The following is a 9,804-nucleotide window of genomic DNA, read 5'->3' as shown; positions in this document are numbered from 1 at the left end:
AATCCATGACGTGAGGAACATTCGAATTCAAGTAAAGGGGGTCCGCCGATCCATACAAAGCCCAACCTATCAACTCATCATAGTCACGGAGGGACACTCTGCTTATCCTTCTTGCGGCCAACGGAATAGCACCTCGTTGTATGCACATAAGCTGCACCTTATCACTCATTGTTTCATTACACTGCTCATAACGGTGTCTCCACCTTCCAGCATAATCCACAAACGGTTCCTCGGGAAATTGCCTAATCCTATCCAGATCGTCCAGGGATCCCATCCATGGAACATACATCTCATATCTCGCCACAAAAGCACTTCTAAGCGGTACCCAATGACCCATTTCTTCCTCTGATAGACCTTGATGCCATAATAAGGCTTCACCCATCAAGGTTTCCGGAAAATGTTCATGCAACTCACATTGCGGAAATCCGGCGTCATACATATGATTGCGGAATAACCTCGCGTGCTCAACAGGATCCTGGTATCCACCATACCTAGGCATCGCTAACACCGCATCAGGCGTTTGGTAAGACGGGGAATCAGGGGTTTGCTCTGCCAGCATCCATACTGTATACTCTTTGATAAATCTTTTCGTCATTGCTGCCCAATCGGTCTTAACATACATCGGCAATGACATGTACCACATTAATGGTTCATCCATCAACGAATTGCAAAACAAGCTAGTGATCTCTTCCTCTTTAAAACCCAAGGGTGCCATAGCCGACAAGTAGAAGTGAAGGTGCTCCATAGGGTCCTTATTGCCGTTATACCTGCTAACCCTCGGCAACGGACGCTTGATAGGTCCAATCTGCATCGCAAAGCGCTCCACAGTTCTGTCTTCAGCTCTTTGGTACTTTTCTAAAAACAAATCCGACAACCGACCCCAATCATGCTTGCAAGAATCGGGTAATGAATGGAACCATTCCAAAGGTTCGCCTACCAGCGAGTGGTGGAACCATTGAGCAATTTCATCTACTCCGAAGGATTCAATAAACATGTCGTGCATATATTCACGCAAGTGCACCTCGGGATCTCTTCCTCCACTAAACAAACCCAAATCTGGCACAATAGTCCGAGACGACCCTTCTCCGGTCTCTTCAGTACTATCCTCATCATACGGTGCTCCACCATCCGAGCCTTCCCCCATCGGTTCATCCTCTTGTTCTTCACCAAGGAAGGACACATACAGACCATTTCCTACATTGCTCTTTTCATCGGAGTCCAACAATTCCTCTACATTTTCCTCGAAGGATTCCATTACTACAGTTTCTGTCAAACCAACTCCGATCGTACTCACCCTATGATTATGATTAGGCAATGGATTACGCCTAATGGAAGGGTTCGCTGACGAAGGATCATCTATCTTCTTCTCCTCGATTAAATCTTGGATTTCGTGTTTCAACCTCTCGCAATTCTCAATTGTATGCCCATAACTGCTATGGAATTCATAATACCCTCTAGCCTGTATCTGCGGAGTAGGTTGAGCTTTGTTATACGGGGTAAGGGCCTTCAACAATCCCTTTTTCTGCAGACACTTAAAAACTTTTGCGTAAGTCTGATCGAACTTGGCGAACTGCCTCTTTTTAATAGCATTAAGATCAATCACTTTCACTGCTGCGGATTCCGTACTCGCACTAGGCCCTCCGGCACTATATCCCGACTTCGTCCACTTGGTATAAGCTTTCTTCGGCTCTCCATCCCATTCAACAGTCAAGGCACAACTATACATCTGATTGAAATCAGTAAATGGCATATACCGTAACTCATTCTTGATATATGGCAAAGTGTTGCCAACCACCATTCGAATCTGATCCTGCTCGAGCGGCTTTTGTTTCATCACTGCGGCCTTAGCCCTCCATCTTTTCACAAAATCGGAAAAGGATTCCCCAGCCTGTTGCTTAGTGCTCTCTAACTCTTTCAAAGTGACCTCCAGCATGGTGTTAAAGCTATACTGAGCGATGAATGACTTCGCTAATTCCTTCCAATCCTTCTTTGTCACCATTGGTAACGCATGAAACCATGTGAGGGCAGCCCCCTCTAGGTAGGTGTTAAACAACCCTAAGACCTGATCCTCAGTCAGGATCATGTGCTTCATGACAGCAACATACTGATTCATGTGAGCGGTGGGATCTCCAGTTCCATCGAACTTTTTCATGTCGGGGAGACGAAATTTTAAAGGCAAAGCTGTTGCCGATAAACAATTCTTCAAGTTATAAAAGTCCTGACTTCCGGAACTTCCTCCGTGCAAGTCCTGCACCTCCTGCGTGATGTGTTGCTTCCATTCCTCTTCCTTAGCTTTCTCTTTTTCCAGCTGTTTTCGGATATAATCCTGATAATCCTCCTCATTCCCAAAGCGAGGGCCATCGTTCACCTCATTCTCAGCACGCTTACTACCACTCTTGTTGTCCTTCAGTGCTAGCTCAGCCAGCTGGGCCAAAATTGCGGCCAGCTGATCATTGATATTGTTCACAGAATTTTCCAATTCAGCCACTTTCTCGTCGGTCGCAGACATACTGACGGAGGACTGAGTATACCCAGACGAAGATGATTCAGAAGCCACAACTACCGATTCGGAACTGTCTACTCGTAGCTGATCAAACTGTCTGACAAGCCGATTACTCTCGCGAACCCACAACCGCTTAATGATGACGTCTGCGCGAACGGTATCCATTAGTATGTATGCATGATTTTATATGCATGATTCGTGGTGTGTGCGTTTATTTATTTACAGATATATAAGATAAGAAGAACAAACGTTAGTCTAATTACACGTATCACAACATCTCTCTTCCACCCTTATTCCTCCACACACTCGTTGGTCCAGGTCTCTTTCCTAGGATTTTGGTTTTTGGCTCACATTGCGGTCCAGGGGACGCGTGATGCCGTCGATTATTACGGAAAAGTAAATCACCCATCAGACAATACAGTTCGTTTTTGACGTATCCACGTTCAGTGACTAAGAAATCGACCAAGTCGGATTGTCCTTTCAGAATAACTCGTCTTTTGTCATTTCGCGAGACGCATTAATTCGGGTTTTGACTCGCTTTGAGCGCATCTCGGTTTTTAAACGTGGTACGAGTTATTCTTCTAGTCCAATTGTTCGTTATCGTCCATGACTCATTCCCTTTTATTCACGTGGATTCGTGTCTCGATTTTTGGATTACAACGGGATCTTTTGGATCTATCGAGAGACGTAACCACGCGTTTATTTAGTGATGAAATTACTTTTGGATTTTATTTTAGGGAATGGACTCATCACGTAACGCATTTGTTCTTAGCGTCGAGGATCCGTTTGCTCCTTTTTGCTACGTGAAAGACGGCGAGTCTTATTTTGAGCGCACGGTAACCTTTCGGCTAGCAACAGTTCGTTGTTCCTCCCAATCCTACGGGATATATCATCTTAGTGTGGTTATAGAAAATCAACCTTTCGTTAAATCGCGTGTTTGTTCGAAGCGAGGATATCACCGTTTTCTTTCCTTTAGGCGCGAATTTAAGCAAACACGTATATCGGGCCATATTTCTTGCAGTTTCGGTAACGGTCGAAATGATCGAGTCGTTAGTCAAAACCCGCAGTCTCATCCATATGGCACAATTATATGGTTTGGCTTAATTCGGCTTCGAGATTTTAAACGGGGTATACTCTCGTTCGAGGCACGTATTCAACGACATTGGTTTATTTTCTTTAACTACCCTCGGGATTGATATATATCGTAGTCTCGAAATGATTTTGGTCGTTTAGTTCATTTTTCTTTTCTTTTATTTTCTTAGTCATCTTTACGGACACATCCATTTCTCTTAAGAACAACTCGAGGCATAACGTAAAAGCTCGTCTTTTATTCGGAAGGGACGGGCTACTTGTGCGAAACTTTTTTCGTTACAACAGGGTTGTTCGAAACAGAAATGTTCTTCGTTTCGTCATGATCTCGTTTTATCCCAACTTATTTAAAGAATGTGAATAACGGCTACTGTTAATATAGTCTTTTGTATCGAGATGTAACTATCCTTAACACCGAACCGATTCATACTAATACGTGCTTACGTCATAACACATTTCCTGAACATGTGCCTTCGTCGGGACACCGAAAGGGACAAGGCGGGTCGCACATGTTCATTCATATGAGATGACTAAGTCGTCTTTAGTTCAAATTGTTTCGATGTTTTAGGGTAATTAGTATGTCGATTCACGAGTATATATTAACACATCGTCTCATTTTCTTTACCTACTTTAGGATTAGACACGTATCGTGGCGGTTTGAAAACACGAATTGATTCATTTATCACATCAAAAATAGTAACAGGTGATCCTATGGAAACTTCTAAGGCTACTATATGCTGACACGGCTGACCGCGGGACCTCACATGACCGCACAAATTCGCCCCTAACGAATGGATGGGGACCCTTTGGCGCCTTACTGTAAGGGGGAACTTACACTAGCCTCTTTCGAGCGACGAATGGACTCTCGCTAGAGGTTTCGCGAAAATTACCCAAAGGGTTTGCAATAATGCACATGAATACATACGAAAAGAAGTAAAACGATCCGTCCCCGTTAAGGGCTTAATACACGCCTTTCGGAATCAAATTTCTCGCTTCCCCAGCAGAGTCGCCACTTGTTAGACGAGGTGTCGCGGCCTAATCTCCCGGGCGGACCGGGGGGTGGACACCTCATGGCGACGTAAGCGGTGATTGGCGCCGAAAGCAACCAATCGTGGAATCAAGCTGCTCGGCAGGACCGGAGCTCGGAGATATGGAAGAGTCGCCACCCACGAATGGGAAAATGAACACCGATCCCTTGCGGGAGACCGGTGTGGGTTTGGAAAACTTAGGTACGAGCCGAGAAGGCTAGCTCCTTTCCGGAGAAAGGCTACTAGGCACCCCGACATCGCCCGATTATGAACCACCGGCCTCCTACTCAGCATGTTAGGCGATAACGGACTAATCGTATACTTCTTTAAGTTTAAAATTCATTTGAAACATTTTCTTTCCCTTTTCGGAAACCGTTTTGAGCATATATTATTGAAAAGCCACTTTAGTAAAGAATCACCCATTTACATCAATTTGATATACATACAAAAAGAGGGGAGGAAGAAAGAAGTGGTTTATTTACCACGGGATTTACATGTCGTGTTGCGTGTCAATTCTGTACTAACTCATTTCCCCAAAACGAGTTTATTTACATGGTTCGTACCTTAATCGCCGTTGGAACGATTTAGGTACGTTTCAAAACCCCGTTTGATGAAGTCCGCCTGAATCGCCGTTGGAACGACTCAAGTGTTTGAAAACATTAAGGTAAAAACCTTTAATAAGAAAACGTGATTAAGCATACAAGTCAATTTATTTTGTACAAATCATTTAAGAAAACGATTCAAAACTCTATTATTTATAATAAAAAACGATTTTAATTACAAGGTTCGCTTAATCCATCGTTGGAACAGACTAAGGTTTTAAAACGTGGTGTTTTAAGAAACAATTAGAAATGTCAAGAAAACACTATTTATTTACATTAGGAACCTCTAAAAATCCATTAGTTCAAATAATTAAATTGAAAATTCTTTTTTGTGATTTATTTTCCCCTTTTCACTCAATGGACTCTTTACTTGTCTTAACTACAATAATAAACATATTTAAACCAAAATTCACTCCCAAATAAAGCCCATTTGAAACATGGACCCCTAAATGGCCCAAAAGAATAAAGAAAATAATATAGGTATATATATACATTTTAGCCAAAAAAGGAAACATGAAATAAAGATAAGTGAAAAGATACTATATAATACATATATAAAGAATAATAATGAAAATACTAAGTATAATACATTTTTACTTTAAAAATGTGAAAATAGTAAATAAATCTCATAAATAAGAAAATAATCCTTTATCCAAAATAGTTTCATATAATAATCAATAACATAACCCATATACCCCAAAACTACATATATACATAACTAATATAGTTTTAAATATCAAAAATAACATATACCAATATCTACTAATTATTTTCCAAAATGCCCAAGTAAATAACCTTTAAAATAGGATCTAATATAACTCAAATGAATAAAAAAGAACATATATATACATATACTTATGTTTAAAAATTAAATAAAGAATGATATACAAACATCCTAAATAATTATATACACTAAATATCTAAAATAGTTTGAAAAACATATATTACATAACTATACATATATATATTAAGGATTAAAAGCTTAAAAGTTAAGAAAAAGGGACTGAAATGGCATTTTTTACGTTTTGGCAAATTTACCGACGGAAAATCCGTCGTAAACACAATTAGTGACAGAAATGGCAAATTACAGCAGCACTCCAATTATTTCCAGATTTATCAAAAACTTTAAATTAAATCTAATTCAACCGCCTTGGATTTCCGAACTACCAAAAATGGATCATAGTCAATAACGGAAGTTCCTAAAACGATGTTTTTTATTTTAAAACATTATTTGGAAATTTCTTTTAGATCCAAAAAAGCTTATAATCTCAACGTTTTTCGATACCCGAACTACATTTTTATCGGATCATGGTTCGTATTGGGATATCAAAACGAGGTTTTTTATTTTAAAACAAAACCGAATTTTATTCAACACGAAACGAAAATTAAATAAATACGCTAATTAAATAAAACGTGACAAGATAAATGAATAACTAAATAAATAAAACTATAGCATAAAAATAAATAGAAGGAGAAGATAAATAAAATAAAATAAAAGAGTCTAGTCCTCGGATAATACCTTAAATTCGGTATCTGACAGTCGAAGCCGATTGATTCCACGAGTCGCCTTCTTCCGTTTTTTATATTTTTTAGTAAAAATTTCACTTTAGGAAATTCGGAATTTTTGAGAAAAAAAATATTTTTCTCAAAAAAATTCACTTTCTCTCTCTAAAAATGTTTAGAGTGAGAAAGGCTCCAAAATTCCCTCCTTTTTTCATTGGGATCCGTGCCCCTTTTTATAGGGAAACGGGTCCCAGAACAATGGACGACGCCCGAGTAAAATCGGGCGTCGCCCAAAGCCGTTGGGCGGCCGCCCAAGGCTTGTTGGGCGGTCGTCCAACAGCGTTGGGCGAGCGCCCAACTGCCGTTGGGCGTCCGCCCGACGCGGTTGGGCGCTCGCGCCCGCCTACCGTTGGGCTTCCGCCCGACGCGGTCGGACACTTGCTCAACGGCCGCCGGGCGCGTCTTACGTCGTCGGGCGTGCACGCCCCGCAGTTGTCGAGCTCGCGCTCCGCGTCGTCGGGCGTTCATGCGTCGTGACCGCCGAACGCGTGTTCCGCGCTGCCGGGCGCACACGCCTCGTGGCTGACGAGCGCGCGTCCCGTGCCGCCAAGCTCGTGTCTTGCTCGGACACCGAGCGCGTACCATTCATGGTTGGATGCGTGCGTCCGACAGACGTCGAGCGCGCGCTTTGCGTCGTCGAGCGGGCGTCCGACTTTCGTCGAACGCGCGCCAGCCGCCGCTAAGCACTCGCACCGTGCCGTTAAGCATTCGCGAGCTATCCGATCGACAACAGCGACCGACCGTAACTTATTTATTTTATTTATTTATTATTATTATTTTTTTTTTTTGAAACTTTCAGAATCAATCGCTTCCACCGTCTTGTTTCCAGGTTTTCGTCACATGTCCTCCGACTCGGTGTCTACACCAGCCGACGGCCGTTCAGCTACTCCCGCGCACACAGGGCGATCAGATAAGCGGCAACCACTTTCCGCCAAATCCTCACGTAGAAAACAGTGCCGCAACGGTCCAGAGATGGAACACGCCTAGCCCGGGCTTTGTCAAATGCAATATTGACGGGGCTATCTTCAATGAATTAAAGAGCAACGGCATGAGAGCGGTTATTAGAGACGAAAGGAGAGCATTTTTATTTTGTAGTAACAGTCTTATCCCAAGTATCAAGGAGCCACGGGTCATTGAAGCTCTTGCAATCCGTACGAGCTTGTTATGGCTTGCTAATATGGGTTTTTCAGCTGTTATTTTTGAATCTGATGCTAAGGCTGTGGTAGATGCTATTCATTCTGAAAAGCAAGATATATCTGAATTTGGTATGATTTTAGAAGATTGCCGAGTCCTGTTAAGATCCATCCCATCTTTTAAATTAGGTTTTATTCCTCGTTTAGCGAACAGTGCGGCTCATTTGGTAGCTAGGCTTGCCTGTTCCAATGCTAGCGATTTCTTTTCAACTATTGTGTCAGAATGGCTTGTGAACACTATTTATATGGATGCGAATCCATCATCTATTTAAGTTTCACTTTCAGGATAAAAAAAGTAGTGTGCTTAATAATAGAAAATTAGAAGAAAAAAAAGCTTAAGTGCATGGATACTTTGCCTAACATAATAAAGTGATTCTTTAAATTAATTCTTGCTTACCCAAATCATATACGGAATTTGGACATTTTTTTAGCTATCTTTCCACACTCATTAAAAAGCATGTTTTAGGTACTTTCCGGTGATAATAAATTAAAAAAAAAAAAAATCAAAATCAGATTGTAACCACCCGATTAAATACTATATAGATAGGGTGTTGCTTTTTACCGTCCCTAATTTACCTCATACCGCTTTCATTTGGACAATTTTGCTCTTTTAAAAAAAAAATTAATTTTTGAAAAAAAAACCCGTCAAATTTGATCTAGGTGGGTGCTAGATCCGCCCAGTAAATAGTCTGGGCGGATCCAGCACCCGCCCAACCATGGTCTGGGCGGATCCATCATCCGCCCAGCAAATGGCTTAGGCGGGTGGTATATCCACCCAAGCCATTGGCTGGGCGGATGCTGGATCCGCCCAGACCATGTCTGGGCGGGTGCTGGATCTGCCCAGCCCATTGGCTAAGCGGATCTAGCACACACCTAGACCAAATTTGGGCCCATGCACAATCCTATACTTTTTAGCGACGGAAAATACAAAATTCTCTAATTTTTTGTGACGAAAAATGCTAATCGTCACAAAAAATATGCATTATGTTCATGATTTTTTTGACAAAAAAAATGTAAATTTTATTGTTTCCGACTCATAATCATCCATTTTCGAGATTCGAATTGTCGCATATCAATTATTTTCATAATTTCAATTATTATTGTTCGAGTTTGTGATTTTAGAGAAAGAATTTTAGTTTTTTTTATCAAAATTATGAAAAGGGCAAAAAAGTCCAAATGGGGGCGGTATGGAGCAAATCACTATAGATATTATCTGTTTTAATCTAATTCCAACACTTTGGATCTCACGGTTTAAAACGTATCTGCATGTATTGGATTCTTACCTTACTAATAAGTATCACTCACTCTCTCTTCATTTTCGATATGAGATTCAGTTCATTCATGCCCCAATTGCCATCCCTTAGGGTCTCTTCTTGCTCAGACCTTCTATCCCGGTGTCACCCACTCCGGATCGAATCGTTACATAGACGAAAGGCCAGAAAACCGCGGGGCAAAATGTGTTTGTGGGAAATGGCTTTTAGGATTAAGCCTTTAAAACATGTGTGTACAGGTAAATTGGCTCTTTCTCTTAAGGGGCTTTTCTATCCCACATGGAAAACTTATGAGCTTATATTGGTTTGGACCTTATGAGCTTTTAAATTATGTTTAGTAGTTTTTTGTAATATACCATAAACACGTGCTCGCTTGTTCGACGCCCGTCCAGACTGGATTGGGCCCGAATTTTATTTGCTTTCAAATTTAGAAGCCTTTTGTGTTAACCTTAAAGAGCGAACGGATCTAAGATTGCACCTCCTGAGAAAGTCAAGCCTATAAATACCACATCAATGAGGTGCTCTTGGCATACCTCATACACCTCTCTTATGCTT

Source organism: Euphorbia lathyris, chromosome 8, assembly GCF_963576675.1.
Source record: "Euphorbia lathyris chromosome 8, ddEupLath1.1, whole genome shotgun sequence".
In the NCBI taxonomy this organism is placed as follows: domain Eukaryota; kingdom Viridiplantae; phylum Streptophyta; class Magnoliopsida; order Malpighiales; family Euphorbiaceae; genus Euphorbia; species Euphorbia lathyris.
Note: the sequence above shows the minus strand (reverse complement) of the source record.